Below are 18,177 nucleotides of genomic sequence, written 5' to 3' on the forward strand. Positions count from 1 at the left end.
TTAGTACAGTGCTCAGCATGCAGTAAGCGCTCAATAAATATGATTAAATGAATGAATGAATGAATAGAGGCAGGACATGGGTGAGAGGTCAGTGGCGAGATACAATGCTCTGTGATGTTCTGCAGTGCTCTGCTTAGTACAGTGCTCTGCATCCAGTAAGTACTCAATAAATACTACTGATTGATTTCCCAGTAACGCCACCTCCTTAACCTCCTCTGCATTCATGCATATGTCTATAATAAATAATGATGGCATTTATTAAGCTCTTACTCTGCACAAAGCACTGTTCTAAGCATTGGGGAGGTTACAAGGTGAAGAGTTTGTCCCACGGGGGGCTCACAGTCTTAATTCCCATTTTACAGATGAGGGAACTGAGGCACAGATAAGTTAAGCGACTTGCCCAGGGTCACACACCTGACAAGTAGCAGAGCCAGGATTTGAACCCATGACCTCTGACTCCAAAGCCCGGGTTCTTTACACTGAGCCGCACTGCTATTTCCTGGATATTTTTGCATGTATTCCCTTACGTCTATTCCCCCCTTCTAAAATCAGTCAGTCAATCAATGGTATTTATTGAGCACTTACTGTGTGCAGAACACTGTAGTAAGCACATGGGGGAGTACAGTACAGTGCTGTCAGACATGTTACCTGCCCACAAGGAGTTTACAATCAATGGTCAGTTTGAGTCTATTGTCTCCATCATTAGATTATAAGCTCATGAGGAGTATGAATTGCATTTTTTACTTCCTCTACTCTCTTCCACAAGACTCAAGTACAACAGGGGCTCAACAATATTGTTGATCCGGAGGAGAGGGACGAAGTTCACGAGCCCAATTTAGGCGATCACTTTGACACTTTCAAGAGCTGGGCTCCCAGCGTCGTCTATCACAGGGCTCTGACAAGTCCTGGGAGTTTCTAGTAGGGGAATTTCTACTAGAGGAGGGTGAGGGTGATGATGATGATAACTGTGATGATGATGCTGGCATGTGTTAAGCTCCTACAGTGTGCCAAGCACTGTTCTAAGCGCTGGAGTCAGTACAAGGTAATCAGGATGTCCCACATGGGGCTCAGTCTTAATCCCCATTTTACAGACGAGGTAACTGAGGCACAGAGAAGTTACGTGACTTGCACAGAGAAGTTAAGTGCCTTCCCCTAAGTCACACACCCTTTTAGACTGTGAGCCCACTGTTGGGTAGGGACTGTCTCTATATGTTGCCAACTTGTACTTCCCAAGCGCTTAGTACAGTGCTCTGCACACAGTAAGCGCTCAATAAATACGATTGATGATGATGATGTGGCGGAGCCAGGATTAGAACTCACGACCTCTGACTCCCAAGTCCAGTCTTTTGCCACTAAGCCACAACACAGCACACATTGTAATTTTCTGAGCTGTTATCTTGTTGAAGTCTGTCATCTATCAGGGTCCTCTTGACTGTAAGCTCCTTGTGAGCAGAAAATGTGTCTACCCACTCTGCTTCCCCCTTCTAGACTGTGAGCCCACTGTTGGGTAGGGACCGTCCCTATATGTTGCCAACTTGTACTTCCCAAGCGCTTAGTACAGTGCTCTGCACACAGTAAGCGCTCAATAAACATGATTGATTGATTGATTGATTGCTGCATTGTACTCTCTCCAAAGGAAAGAGCGTGGGCTTGGGAGTCAGAGGATGTGGGTTCTAATCACGGCTCAGCCATTTTTTCTGCTGTGTGACCCTAGGCAAGTCACTTAACTTCTCTGTGCCTCAGTTCACTCATCTGTAAAATGGGGATTAAAGACTGTGTGCCCCATGGGGGACAACCTGATTACCTTGTATATACCCCAGCGCTTAAAACAGTGCTTGGCTCCTAGTAAGTGCTTAACAAGTACCATCATTATTATTATTATTATTGTTAATGCTCTGCACACAGTAAATGGAGAAGCAACATGGCCTAGTGGAAAGAGTAGGGGCCTAGGAATCTGAGAATGTGGGTTCTAATCCCTGCTCTGCTAATTGTTTGCTGTGTGACCTTGGGTAAGTCACTTCACTTCTCTGTACTTCAGTTTTCTCAACTGTAAAATGGGGACTAAATTCCTGTTCTCTCTCATACTTAGACTGTGAGCCCCACGTGACTTCTAACAGTGCTTAGTACAGTGTTTCGTGCATATTAAGTGCTTAATAAATATCACAAAAGAAATTGATTCATTCATTCATTCAATCGTATTTATTGAGCGCTTACTATGTGCAGAGCACTGTACTAAGCACTTGGGAAGTACAAGTTGAATTGATTGCCCAGTCCCCTAAAATCCCTGTCACTTCTTGTCCCCACCCTCAAAATAAAAAAAATGGTTTCACCTATTTTGGGTAGCTAAGTACCTAACCGCTCTATCACAGGTGTTGACAGAGCTGGGATAGGAGGGGCAGTCAAACCGAATTCGAAATATTCCTTACTCAGGGAAAATCTGATTTACCTTCCAAGTGTCTCCCTTCCCCTTGGAATCCCACCCCCTCCGAACAGCAGAGGGTTCCTCTCAGCACTTTCCTAGAGAATTCTTCTAATGAATGATTTCTACAGAGAGACAGACATATTGGGTATTTGGGATTGTGGAGTTACAACTGGAATAAAATTTAATCTCTATGAAGAGAACGTAACAAGTGAAATTTTCCTGTATGGCCAAAAAAAAATAATTATGGCTTTGTGAATCCCCAAACCATGGAAATCTGGTCTATGATGTTGGAACCCAAGCCAAAATACGGCCAGTCATCATTTCTCACTGACCCCATTCAAGAGTGTCATGATTGGTAGTCTTTGATGTCGTGGCTCAGTAGGAAAGAGCCCGGGCATTGGAGTCAGAGGTCATGGATTCAAATCCCGGCTCCACCAATTGTCAGCTGTGTGACTTTGGACAAGTCACTTCACTTCTCTGGGCCTCAGTTACCTCATCTGTAAAATGGGAATTAAGACTGTGAGCCCCACGAGGGACAACCTGATCAACTTGTGACCTCCCCAGCGCTTAGAACAGTGCTTTGCACATAGTAAGCGCTTAATAAATGCCATCATCATCATCTTCTCCAAATTATAATGGAACACCCAACTACCTACCTAAACCCTGTGGGTCCGCTGTTGGGTAGGGACCGTCTCTATATGTTGCCAACTTGTACTTCCCAAGCGCTTAGTACAGTCCTCTGCACACAGTAAGCTCTCAATAAATATGATTGATTGAATGAATGAATATGTACTGACGAATAGTTTTTCTCATGATGTAACTCTGGCACCCAAGTTGCCATTTATTAGTACAGTGCTCTGCACACAATAAACACTCGATAAATCCATTTGATTGATTGCTGATGGTTAAAAGGGGAATGGAGCCATTGCAGAAGGACTAGCTGCCAGCCCCAACCCAGTAATGTTTGTCGAGGAGAAAACCAGTTGGATCCATGACTGAGGCAACAGGGAAATCCACTTATAATGATTGCATTTATTAAGTGCTTACTATGTGCAAAGCACTGTTCTAAGCACTGGAGAGGTTACAAGGTGATCAGGTTGTCCCATGGGGCGCTCACAGTCTTAATCCCCATTTTACAGATGAGGGAACTGAGGCCCAGAGAAGTGAAGTGACTTGCCCAAAGTCACACAGCTGACAATTAGCGGAGCAGGGAGGAATCATGGTCGAGGAATCATGACGAGATGGGTCTGCAGTGATCCCAACTGGCCAATGATTCATTCATTCTTTCATTCATTCAATCGTATTTATTGAGCGCTTACTGTGTGCAGAGCACTGTACTAAGTGCTTGGGAAATACAAGTCGGCAACATATAGAGATACCCAACAACCGGGCTCATAGTCTAGAAGGGGGAGATAGACAACAAAACAAAACAAAACATGTAGACAGGTGTCAAAATCAGAACAAATAGAATTAAAGCTATATGTACATCATTAACAAAATAAATATAGTAGTAAATATGTACAAGTAAAATAGAGTAATAAATCTGTACAAATATATCTATATATTGCCAACTTGTACTTCCCAAGCGCTTAGTACAGTGCTCTGCATACAGTAAGCGCTCAATAAATACAATTGAATGAATGAATGAATGAATGAATCTGTCAGGATAAAACCATTGTCCTTTAATTTCCCCTTGACTGAGAAACCATTGTTTCCATCTTGTTGTTCACAACGTAAGAATATTTGTAGGCATGTTCAGGTCACTCTCCATACACTAGTTAGTTTAAGAAATTTGCCTTTCAGTTAAATCCTCCAACCCTTTAATTGCTGATTACGCTTTCCTTTCCTCTTGGCTCAATGGAAAGAGCACAGGCTTTGGAGTCAGAGGTCATGGGTTTAAACCCCGGCTCTGCCAATTGTCAGCTGTGTGACTTTGGGCAAGTCACTTAACTTCTCTGTGCCTCAGTTACCTCATCTGTAAAATGGGGATTAAGACTGTGAGCCCCCTGTGGGACAACCTGATCACCTTGTAACCTCCCCAGCGCTTAGAACAGTGCTTTGCACATAGTAAGTGCTTAACAAATGCCATTATTATTATTATTATTATTATATATACAAGTGCTGTGGGGAGGGGAAGGAGGTCTGCCTGTCCCCATGGCCATCGCCGGGCCTGGGAGAGATGTTTCTGCCCAGCTGCTCTCTCATCTCCCTTTAATCATTTCACCATGGTCATCTTTATCTCCCTGGACAACCAGCTGGGCAGGTGTGATTGAAGACACGAGTCCCGAATTGTTGCTGCTTAGGCATTCAATCCAGCGACTCCAACTCACAAGGTCAACAATCAGGATTGAGGAGAGAAGCAGGTCCCCCCAAAAACCACTGGCTTGGGAGTCAGAGGATGTGGGTTCTAATCCCGGCTCTGCTACTTGTCTGCTGTGTGGCCTGGGCAAGCCACTTAACTTCTCTGGGCCTCAGTGACCTCATCTGTAAAATGGGGATTAAGACTGTGAGCCCTGTGTGGGACAACCTGCTCACCTTGTATTTTCACCCTGTGCTTAGAACAGTGCTTGGCACATAGTAAGCACTTAAGAAATACAATTACTACCTTTATTACTACTACTACTACTACTACTACTAATAATAATAATGACATTTGTTAAGCACTTACTATGTGCAAAACACTGCACTAAGCGCTGGGGAGGATATAAGGTGATCAGGTTGTTCCACGTGGGGCACACAATCTTAATCCCCATTTTAGAGATGAGGTAACTGAGGATCAGAGAAGTTAAGTGACTTGTCCAAGGTTACACAGCCGATATGTGGCAGAGCCAGGATTCGAACCCATGAGCTCTGACTCCAAAGCCCGGGCTCCTTCCACTGAGCCACGCTGCTTCTCTACTCTTTTGTACTACTACTACTACTACTACTACTACTACTACTACTACTACTACTACTACTACTACTACTACTACTACTATGGATTTGGACAAAAGTTTACAGTTTGGGCAGGGAACGTGTCTGCTTATGCTGTCATACTCTTCCAAGCGCTTAGTACAGTGCTCTGTGCACTCAATAAATATGATTGATCGATTGACTGATTGAGATTAACCCCACCACCTCCCTCATCCCCCACCATCAGATGCTGCTGATTCCACTTTCCAAGCACTTAGTACAGTGCTCTGTACACAGTAAACTCTCAATAAATATGAATGAATGAATGTACGCGATGTACTCTTATTGCTTCTAGACTGTGAGCCCGCTGTTGGGTAGAGACCGTCTCTATATGTCGCCTATTTGTATTCCCAAGTGCTTAGTACAGTGTTCTGCACACAGTAAGCACTCAATAAATACGACTGAATGAATGAATAAACGAATGCTTCGTTTATTTCCTGCTGTGTCCTACGACACGCGCTTCTCTCTCACTGGGGTTTTCCAGGTTGTGCTCAAAACTATCTAAAGCCCAAAACATTTCCCCCATGGGTCTCTGATGAAACCAAAAATTGAGAAACAATCCTCAAGGAAAGGCACGCCAGTCCATTTTTGTATTTCTAACTTTGTGAATACGCCTTCAGCCTCACTCCTGCACATGCTCCGAAAGCACCATCTGCTCCAACAGCCAAGAGCACCAAGAGAGATTTTTTATTGTTGACTCCCACAACCACAAGCAAAAAGAGGGATCCTTCCTTGTTTCCTTGAAGCTTGAAATGGGACATTCCCTCTGAAACCTCTGGGTTTTCTGGAATAGCTAGCTTCCTTCTCTCTCTAAATTCTCTAAATATCAGCTATTTTCACTGATCAGTGACCATATTCTTTCAGGCCAGACCACCCTATAGCCATTGGTCCTCTCATAGACTAGTCTGTAAGCTTATTGTAGGCAGGGAGGAAGAAGCAGCGTGGCTGAGTGGAAAGAGCCCGGGCTCGGGAGTCAGAGGTCATGGGTTCAAATCCCGGCTCTGCCACTTGTCAGCTGTGTGACTTTGGGCAAGTCACTTCACTTCTCTGGGCCTCAGTTACCTCATCTGTGAAAGGGGGATTAAGACTGTGAACCGCAAGTGGGACAACCTGATAAGCTTGTATCTATCCCAGTGCTTAGAAAAGTGCTCGGCACATATTAAGCGCTTAACAAATACCATAAAAAAGGGAACATGTCTACCAACCCTGTTGTATTGTACTCCCCCAATCAATCAATCATATTTATTGAGCGCTTACTATGTGCAGAGCACTGTACTAAGCGCTTGGGAAGTACACGTTGGCAACATATAGAGACAATCCCTACCCAACAGTGGGCTCTCAGTCTAAAAGACTTAGGACAGTGCTCTGCACACAGTAAGTGCTCAATAAGCGCTTAGTACAGTGCAAACACTTAGTACAGTGCAAGCACTTAGTACAGTGCTCTGCACACAGTAAGCGCTCAATAAATATGATTGAATGAATAAAGATGATTGAATGAATGAACAAACTAATCAATCGATGGTATTCATTCACTCATTCATTCAATGGTATTTATTGAGTGCTTACTGTGTACAGAACACTGTACTAAGCGCTTGAGAGAGTATAAAATAACAATAAACGGACACATTCCCTGCCCATAACAAACTCACTTACTATGTGCAGGGCACTGTACTAAGCACTTGGAAGAGTACAGGGTAACAATAAACAGACACATTCGTGCCCACAACAAGCTTGCTTACTATATGCAGAGCACAGTACTAAGCGCTTGGGAGAGAACAATACAACAAAATTACAGGACACATTCCCTGCCCATAACAAGCTTGCAGTCTAGAGGCGGAGACAGACATTAATAAAAATAAATAATTGATTTATAATATAACATTTAAAGATATCATAATAATGATACTAATAATGGCATTTATTAAGCACTTACTATGTGCCAAGCACTATTCTAAGCCCTGGGAGAGATACAAGGTGATCAGGTTGTCCCACATGGGGCTCATAGTCTTAATCCCCATTTTACAGATGAGGTAACTGAGTCACAGAGAAGTCAAGTGATTTGCCCAAAGTCACACAGCTGACAAGTGGTGGAGCCGGGATTAGAACCCACGACCTCAGACTCCCAAGCAAGTGCTCATTCCACTAAGCCATGCTGCTTCTTGATGCATATAAGTGCTATGGGGCTGAGGGTGGGGTGAATATCACCCATCCACATCACGGATCACAGATCACAAAGATCACAGATCCAAATGCATAGATTCATTCATTCATTCAATCCTATTTATTGAGTGCTTACTGTGTGCAGAGCACTGTACTAAGCGCTTGGGAAGTACAAGTTGGCAACATATAGAGACGGTCCCTACCCAACAGTGGGCTCACAGTCTAGATGACACAAAAGGGATGAGTGACCTGGGGAAAAGAGGGTTTATTTGGGGAAGGCCTCTTTTTTTTTTAATCCTATTTATTGAGCGCTTACTGTGTGCAGAACACTGTACTAAGCGCTTGGGAAGTACAAGTTGGCAAAATATAGAGACAGTCCCTACCCAACAATGGGCTCACAGTCTAAAAGGGGGAGACAGAGAACAAAACCAAACATACTAACAAAATAAAATAAATAGACTAGATATGTACAAGTAAAATAAATAAATAAATAAATAGAGTTATAAATATGTACAAACATACATACATATATACAGGTGCTGTGGGGAAGGGAAGGAGGTAAGATGGGGGGGATGGAGAGGGGGATGAGGGGGAGAGGAAGGAAGGGGCTCAGTCTGGGAAGGCCTCCTGGAGGAGGTGAGCTCTCAGTAGGGCCTTGGAGGAGATGGGAGGATGATATCATCATCGATAAATAAATACCATTGATGACGATGATTATTGATGATGATGATTGACTTTCTCCCTTTTCCTGCATGTTTTCTTTTTCCTCCGAAACTCCCAGAATGTCCAGCAGCTGCAACTGCGACGTATGTTCAGGACTGAGGTAGTGTGTTGGACTCCACTGACATGACTGAATAGGGAGTGGCTGCTTCTACTGATCAATTTGGGTAGGGACCGTCCTCTATATGTTGCCAACTTGTACTTCCCAAGCGCTTAGTCCAGTGCACTGCACACAGTAAGCGCTCAATAAATACGATTGAATGAATGAATGAATGAATATCAGCAGCCAACAGAGAAAGGGTCCTTTGGAACTTGGGTGGATCAGACTTGCCCAATCTACCCAAGCTGCAGAGGGCACAACTATCCATGTTAAGCAGCATGGACCTGGGAATCAGAAGGATGTGGGTTCTAATCCTGGCTCTGCCACTTGTCTGCTGTGTGACCTCGGGCAAGTCACCTCACTTCTCTATGCCTCAGTTTCTTCATCTGTAAAATAGGGGTGAAGACTGTGAGCCCCCCCGTGGGACAACCTGATCACTTTGTAACCTCCCCAGTGTTTAGAACAGTGCTTGGCACATAGTAAGCACTTAATATATGCCATCATTATCATTATTATTATTAATATTATGCGCAACAGGAGCTGTGTCCAACTCTATATGCTTGTATCCACCCCTGTGCTTAGTACAGTGCCTGGCACATAGTTAGCACTTAACAAATATCAGAATTATTATTATTATTATCATTATTATTATTATTATTATTATTATTATTATTATTCAACTCCCGATGTTTCAAATTTCAAGCAATAGAGTACAGGCGTGCGGTGTCCCAATGGGAGCAGTGAAATTATAAGGGAGGAAGGTAGAGAAAAGTCCAATGTCTCAGTTATCTCGATTGCAAATCATGCTTTAAGAAGTTGTCTTCCATCCGTGGCATAGTGGATAGACCGTGGGCCTGGGAGCCAGAAGGTCATGGGTTCTGTATATATGTATATATGTTTGTACATATTTATTACTCTATTTATTTATTTTACTTGTACATATCTATTCTATTTATTTTATTTTGTTAATATGTTTGGTTTTGTTCTCTGTCTCTCCCTTCTAGACTGTGAGCCCACTGCTGGGTAGGGACTGTCTCTATATGTTGCCAACTTGTACTTCCCAAGCGCTTAGCACAGTGCTCCGCACACAGTAAGTGCTCAATAAATATGATTGATTGATTGATTGATTGATTCTAATTCTGGCTCCACCACTTGCTGTTATGTGGCCTTGGGCAAGTCACTTCACTTCTCTGTGCCTCAGTTACCTCATAATAATAATTATGCTATTTGTTAAGCACTTACTATGTGCCAGATACTGTTGTAAAATGGGGATTAGGACTGTGAGCCTTATGAGGACCAGGGACTATGTCCAACTCAATTTGCTTATATGCAGCGTTTAGTTCAGTACAGAGCTTGGCACATAGAAAGTGCTTAACACATACTATAATTATTACTCTAATTGTTATCCATGTGTGGAGAAAGGAGAAACCACAATTGCCCAGAAGCAGAAAATAAATCTGAAATGGCAGGTCAAAATGGTTGGGGCATAGTTAGACAGGACATTGACCTGTCAGGATTCGGAAGTATTTTGTCTATGGCAGAGCCTTGAATCCAGTTTTGGTTGTATTGATAAGGATGTAAGGAAACTAGAACAGGTGGAGAGAAGGCCCACAAAAATTGCTGAACAGATGAGAGATGATGCCTAGCAGAAACACGAGAGGAACTGAATCACTGAGCCACTCGGGGATGAGGGAGTGAAGCTGGAAGGAGGAGCAAGGAATTTCAAGTTTGTCAACTCAGGAAGAAAAGCAATTAATTATTTTATAGCCTGAGAATCAAAAAATATAGATAAATTAAGGCAGGTCAAAGCCAACCTTCTAATAAACAAATGGTATCCAGGACTGATTATCTAAACCAAAGTTAGTGAGAACAGTTTAGAGCAATTGTTTTGTGTGTGTGTGTGTGTTGAGGGGGTGGGGGTGGGGTGGATGTGTGTGTTTAATCCAAGTGGCATTAGGGGAAACCAAGAGAATCCCCTCAAGGGTTGGAAGTGGGAAATTAAAAGGAACAGAACTGGCACAGGGAAAGTTTTGGAATCACTAAAAGTTGATGAAGCAATTTCATAGTTCTTTGGTATGATTTTTTTCAATGATCCATTTTTTTCCATGTACTAAAATGAGACTCACTCTCAGCTGGAACATCTGCTCTGTACTGAGAGTAAATACATCCCTGTATAAAATCAGTGCCTTGCAAGCATTTTTCCTTGGACACCTGTTCCACAGAGCACCCAGCATAGTATCATCTGATCGAGGGTGCTTAATATTTTAAGATTATGGGATGTGTAAGAGAAGCAACAACTCTTTTTAATTCTTCCCATGCAGTTGCAGCATGTTTTGTATAAGCACAAGCCCCACCATTAATTGCTATTCATTTCATCCCTCCTTCCAAGCAAACCAAGTAGCAGAGCCTCACTCCACTTTCTCTCCTCTAAAGCAGAGAAGCAGTGTGTCCCAGGCCCGGGATTCAGAAGGACCTGGGTTCTAATCCTGGCTCTGACACTTGACTGCTGTGTGATCTTGGTCAAGTCGTTTAATCAATCAATCAATCAATCAATCATATTTATTGAGCGCTTACTGTGTGCAGAGCACTGTACTAAGCACTTGGGAAGTACAAGTCGGCAACCTATAGAGACAGTCCCTACCCAACAGTGGGCTCACAGTCTAGAAGGGGGAGACAGAGAACAAAACCAAACATACTAACAAAATAAAATAAATAGAATAGATATGTACAAATAAAATAAATAAATAAATAAATAGAGTAATAAACATGTACAAACATATATGCATATATACAGGTGCTGTGGGGAAGGGAAGGAGGTAAGATGAGGGGGATGGAGAGGGGGATGAGGGGGAGAGGAAGGAAGGGGCTCAGTCTGGGAAGGCCTCCTGGAGGAGGTGAGCTCTCAGTAGGGCCTTGAAGGGAAGAAGAGAGCTAGCTTGGCAGATGGGCAGAGGGAGGGCATTCCAGGCCCGGGGGATGACGTGGGCCGGGGGTCGATGGAGGGACAGGCGAGAACAAAACTTTTAACTTTTCTGTGCCTCATTCATTCATTCATTCGATTGTATTTATTGAGCACTTACTGTATGCAGAGCACTGTACTAAGCGCTTGGGAAGTACAAGTCAGCAACATATAGAGACAGTCCCTACCCAACCACGGGCTCACAGTCTAGAAGGGGGAGAAAAGGGAACTAAACAAAACATGTAGAGACTCAGTTCTCTTGTCTGTGAAAGGGAGATTAAGACTGAGCCTCATACAGGACAGGGAGGGACTGTGTCCAACCTGACAACATTATCTATCCCAGCACTTAGTACAATGTCTGGCACATAATTAAGCCCTTAACAAATGCCATTAAAAAACTCAAAACAAACAAACACTAGTCATGACTTTCCTGCTGCCAGCAACTTGCTCCCTTTCCATCGTGTTGAACCACCTCTCTCCCCGCCCGCCATGCACTCCTCCTTCTGGCCTTACGGGTACATCAATCAATCAATCAATCAATCGTATTTATTGAGCGCTTACTGTGTGCAGAGCACTGTACTAAGCGCTTGGGAAGTACAAGTTGGCAACATACAGAGACATATACAGTATTTTTGTATATATATAAAAAAGTATATTTGACAGTTGCTGTTGCTCCCAGGGATGGGCCATGTGGTTGAGTACTGGGTTTCTGAATCCAGCAAGAGAATCAAATGCAAGAAGGCAGCTTCTCATCAACAGCACCACTTCAACTACCCACTGGGCCTACTGTCAATTTCCCAGAAACACAGCATTCAATCCTCCCCCTCTTTGCATCTAAAGATGTTGCTTTGCTTCTCCAGGACTAGCTAGGACCAGATAATAAAACAAGTAGAAGCAACATTCGTTATTACTTGCCCATTACTGGGCTGGGCACCTAAATGTCTGCAAGAACTTTGAAACTTCTCCTACTACCCCATCACAGACCTTCCCAAACTTTCCGTATTAGCCTTAAATTAAGAAACCCAAAACAGCTTTGTGGTCGTGTGAGTCGAAACCACATTATCAATTTCACTGGGCAAAAATGAAAGCCCACATTAGTAGCCCAAATCTCACCACAGCCTTTCTGATCCAGAACCTGTCTTCCCCTCAAGGAAGTGAGAGGGAAATAGAAGGGAAGAAGATTTTGTTATTTTTGCATCCAGTGATATCTGTGCTGAAATACAATCTGATAAAAGTACCCAGAAACTTGTACTGACCCTTTTTAATACAGAGGGTAGGAATCCAAAAATGTTCAGAGTATCTCAATTGGTACATAGGATGATCAGATTGAGTTGAAAGATAAATGATCATCTCACAACATCATTGGTTTGCTTGGCCCTTTCTTGATGGAAGCTTAACTCACAAACCCAAATACTTATGGACAAATGTATAGGAAATGATCCTGGCATCAGCACTTAGAAATGAATCCAACCTCACCCAGACGGTTGGATAATTTCTTTATGAAGATACTTTACCCAATTGGCTTTTGCTTGTTTTGGCTAAAGGCACATGTCTGACAGAATCCAAAACAGTATTCATATAGCACATTAGCTCTTGGAGAAGCCAAAAACCATAGGAAATTTCATAGGAACACATTTTCCCTGGACTTCCAGACACAATTACATTTGGAGGATGCTCTGAAGATATTCATGTTTCATGATGCATATCCAAACCACACTCACCAACCTATGAAGTTTACCCTTTCCTATTTGAATAAAACTGAAAATACGCGTACATTTTCAAGTCAATCACGCTACAGTTCTACCTTCCTCTGCCCCCAGCTCAGCACTGGTAACTGATCTGCTTTGTGAACCGCTACCATGAAGACAGATTTTTCTCTCAGTGTTTTGTTTTCTACTTGAAGACAGAAACCACAGACATCATTTTGCTCAATGCTAGGAGATCCCATCCATTTAGCAGACTCACCTTTTCAGAAAAAGAATAAATCTATCTTTTTCTCTTCATAGTATTTGTTAAATGCTTACTATGGGCTAGGCACTACACAAAGATCTGGGATGGACACAAGATAATCAGGTTGGACACAGTCCATGTCCCACTTGGGGCTCACAGTTTTAATCCCCATTTTACATTTGGGGTAACTGGGGCAGAGAGATTTTGTGACATGCCCAAGGTCACAGCACAGACAAGTGGTGAAGGCAGAATTAGAACCCAGGTCCTCTGACTTTCAGACCAATATTCTTTCCACTAGATCATGCGGTTTCTCTTGTCTTCCCAAACAGCCACATCGTAATGACTTATTTTCTGTCCCTCCTTATTAAATCTATTCTACAGCTGTAGATAGTACGTTCTCATAAGACAGCAATAAGTAAAAGCCCTCTGAAATGAAATGAACTTGTGTGATTAAAACAAATTTTGCTGTCAAGCTGCAGACATTCTCCGCCCCAAAAGTCTCCCACAACACTTCAGCGTTTATTTATTTGACTGCGAAAGAAAAGACTTTACCTTCATGGCACTCAAACTGTGTGCAGCGGGAGAGCGGCTGTCTCTACAACAACTCTGACACAATGTTTATGAAAGCAATTATTTTCATAATGTTCGGTACAAGGTAGCAGAATTTATCCCTAAGCGGAGCTGAGTTTATTTATTGTTAGTGATTTGTGATGCACTATATCTAGCCTTTTGCTCATTAGATGGAGGGCAAGTTTGACTTGTTTTCAGGCTTATTTCTCTGAGAGGCTGAGCTGCATGCTCAGAGCAGACAAGAAATACAAGGACTTTGGGGAAGAATGGGGACTTTCTAACTCTGCCAGTTTAAAGGGCTCCTTCCACAGCAAAAGCGCTGGTGTGGATTCAACCAAGAGATGGTCTGGTTTGCTATATATCTGTAATTGATGTATTTCTATTAATATCTGTGTCCCCCTCTGCACTGTATGCTCATTGTGGGCAGGGAATGTATCTGCTTATTGTTACATTGCACTCTTCCAAGCACTTAGTACAGTGCTCTGCATACAGTTAATGCTCAATAAATACAATCGAACGCAGGAATGAATGAATAAATATTCTGAACTCCACCGCAGACTGCTCTGGACACCAGAATCTGGAAGAAACTACCTTTCTCCATCATTTGAGTGTCAGTACGGCCTACTGGAAAAAGCCTGGGCCTGGGGGCCGGAAGACCCAGATTAAAATCCCAGCTCTGTCACTCATCATCATCATCATCATCATCAATCGTATTTATTGAGCGTTTACTGTGTGCAGAGCACTGTACTAAGCACTTGGGAAGTACAAATTGGCAACATATAGAGACAGTCCCTACCCAACAGTGGGCTCAAAGTCTAAAAGGGGGAGACAGAGAACAAAACCAACACAGTAACAAAATAAAATAAATAGAATAGATATGTACAAGTAAAATAAATAAATAAATAAATAGAGTAATAAATATGTACAAGCATATATACATATATACAACATATATACATATATGCATATATAGGTATATATCACTCATCTGCTGTGTGACCTTGGGTAAGTTATTTAACTTCTCTGGGCCTCAGATACCTCATCTGTAAAATGGAATTGAATCCTACTCCTACTTAAATGGTGTCCAACTTAATTATCTTGTATCTACCCCGGGGTTCAGAACAGTGCTCAGCACAGAGTAAGCATTTAACAAGTACTGTAGTTATCACTTGAGACCAGAGCCACTGGGCCCAATCTCTGGAAGGGATACACCACCATATTCTTTCCCTCCATTTTTTTCCTACCTCCACATCTGTCTTAACTGCAAGGCATTAGAAGTCAGCAGGGCAGGGGAGGGTGAGGGGATGGAGAAGAGAGGAGGAGAAAGAGGTATTTGAACCTTGTCTTCCTCCCCAGCACCAGACATCCCAAACCTGATCCGTATTTATTAACAATTCAGCCCTCAGGTGGCCTTTACAGAGTTAAAAGTGACCCTCATTTTATTTCTGTAACATGCTACAGAAAGCAGCATGGCCTAGTGAATACAGCATGAGCCTGGGAGACAGAGGACCTGGGTTCTAATTCCAGCTCCACCACTTGTCTGCTGGGTGACCTTGGGCAAGTCACTTCACTTCCTTGGGCCTCGGTTACCTCATCTGTAAAATAGGGATTGAAACTGTGAGCACTATGTGGGACAGGGACTGTTTTCAACCCTATTATCTTGTACCTACCCCAGTGCTTAGAACAGTGCCTCGCACATATGAGACACTGAACAAATACCACAGTTGTTATTACATCAGCCTTTTAGAACCATTTCATTAGCATCACCTTCAAACCACGGTCCGCATCCAAAGGTAGAATCACCACCAACAACGTACTGCCTGGGACATATCGTTAGTGGCATTTATTGAACCATTTCATTAGCATCACCTTCAAACCACGGTCCGCATCCAAAGGCAGAATCACCAACAACAACGTCCTGCCTGTGACATATCGTCAATGGCATTTATTGAACACATACTGGGTGCAGAGCACTGTATTAAGCCCTAGACAGAGGACAATGCAACAAAATTGATAGACATGTTCCTTGCCCCTAACAAACTTACATATCTAGCTCTCCAACCTCAAAGCAATGTTCACAGAAAATGGTTCATTTCTGGACCAGTGCTTTACACATAATAAGTGCTCAGTCCGTGCTGTTGATAATGATGTTGTTAAATGACACAATAACATAAGATTTTTCCAGTTTGGTGAAAACACTACAATTTTTCATCAAGAAACTCCAGTGGTTGCCCAATGCACCTCCGCAACCAACAGAAATTCCTTACCATCAATGTTTAGCCCTCAATCAACTCACCCCTTTCCTACCTTATCTTGCTGACTTTCTAGTACAATCCAGGCCATGGGCTTTGCTCCTCTACCACCTTGTCTATCTCTCAGCAGACCCCTTTGCCCACATCCTTCTTCTGACTTGGAACTCCCTCTCCCTTTTCATATGATAGACCACCACTCTCCCTGCCTTCAAAGCCTTATTAAAATCACATCTCCTCCAAGAAGCCTTCCCCAATGAAACTTTCAACTCCCCTACTTTCCTCTCCCTTCTGTGTTGCCAATGCACTTGGATCGGTACTCTTTAAACACTATTAAGTCATCATACTCTCAGTCCCACAGCACTTATGTAAATATCCGTAATTTATATATTTATGTCAATGCCTATCTTCCCTCCTAGACTGTAAGCTTCTTGTGGGTGGGGAACATGTCTACCCCGGCCTGGAATGCCCTCCCTCCACACATCCGTCAAGCTAGCTCTCTTCCTCCCTTCAAATCCCTACTGAGAGCTCACCTCCTCCAGGAGGCCTTCCCAGACTGAACCCACTACTTCCTCTCCCCTCCTCCCCATTCCCATACCCCTGCCTTACCTCCTTCACCTCCCCACAGCACCTTCATATATGTATATGTTTGCACATAGTTATTACTCTATTTATTTGTACATATTTATTCTATTTATTTTATTTTGTTAATATGTTTTGTTTTGTTGTCTGTTTCCCTCTTGTAGACTGTGAACCCACTGTTTAGTAGGGATCGTCTCTATATGTTGCTAACTTGTACTTCCCAAGCGCTTAGTACAGTGCTCTGAACACAGTAAGCGCACAATAAATGCCATTGAATGAATGAATAAATGAACTCTTGTATGCTCCCATGTCCTTAGTGCGGTGTTCTGTACACAGTAAGTTCTAAAAAAAATACCACTGATTGATTGATTGAATTCAAATTTCACTCACTTTAAAATGACTCTTAGATATGGAAGTGAGAGAGGCCTTTCAGGGTCTTTAAAAACCAGTCAGTATTATCACGAAATCAACAGTTGACTTGTATTAAACTCCAACTGAATGTGAGTAATAATAATTATTATTGTGGTATTCTTTATGTGCTTACTCTTGTGCAAAGCACTATGCTAAGCACTAGATAATCAGGTCAGACTCTGCCTGTCACATGTGGGGTTTGCAATCTAAGGGGTAAGGGGAGCAGGTAAATTATCTCCATTATTCAGAGGAAGAAACTAAGGTCATATGGCAGGATGGTAATGGTGTTGGAACTAGAGCCGGGATCTCTCAACTTCCAGATACATGTTCTTTTAATTAAGCCACTGTACCGACTTCTTAGGAAACTTAAAACTGAAGCATGTTCCCTGGCCTCAAGGGGCTTACAGTCTATTGGTGAGAGAGAGACAGGCTTAAAGGATTTACAGTAAAAATGAGCAGGAGGAGGAACAAGAAGATAACAGAAAATAGCGGACTATATCAGAGAAGCAGTGGATCCAGAGCAGGCCTGGGAATCAGAAGGTCATGAGTTCTAATCCCGGTTCTGCCACTTGCCTGCTATGTGACCTTGGGCAAGTCACTTCACTTCTCTAAACCTCAGTTATCTCATCTGTTAAATGTGGATTGAGACTGTGAGCACCATGTGGGGAAGGGACTGTGTCTAACCCAAATTGCTTGTACCACCCCAGCGCTTGGTACAGTGCCTGACACATAGTAAGCAGTTAACAAATACCATAATTCTTCTTATTATTAGTATTATATCAGGTAAAAAGAGCAGAATAAATTACTGGAGCTAAACATGAAAATTTAGACTGTGAGCCCATTGTTGGGTTGGGACCGTCTCTATATGTTGCCAACTTGTACTTCCCAAGTGCTTAGTACAGTGTTCTGCACACAGTAAGCGCTCAATAAGTATTACTGAATGAATGAATAATGAAAATGGCATTTTTCTGAACTTGTTTTGGCCAAGTTGCCTAACTGAACTATTGAATGGATCAGCAGTCGTTGGAAGCAGAAATGCCAAGGTGATTAATAAGCATTCACCCCTTAGAGTCTAAGAAAGCCATCCTCACCTTGTACATTG

Source organism: Tachyglossus aculeatus, chromosome 2 (genome assembly GCF_015852505.1).
Source record: "Tachyglossus aculeatus isolate mTacAcu1 chromosome 2, mTacAcu1.pri, whole genome shotgun sequence".
Lineage (NCBI taxonomy): Eukaryota > Metazoa > Chordata > Mammalia > Monotremata > Tachyglossidae > Tachyglossus > Tachyglossus aculeatus.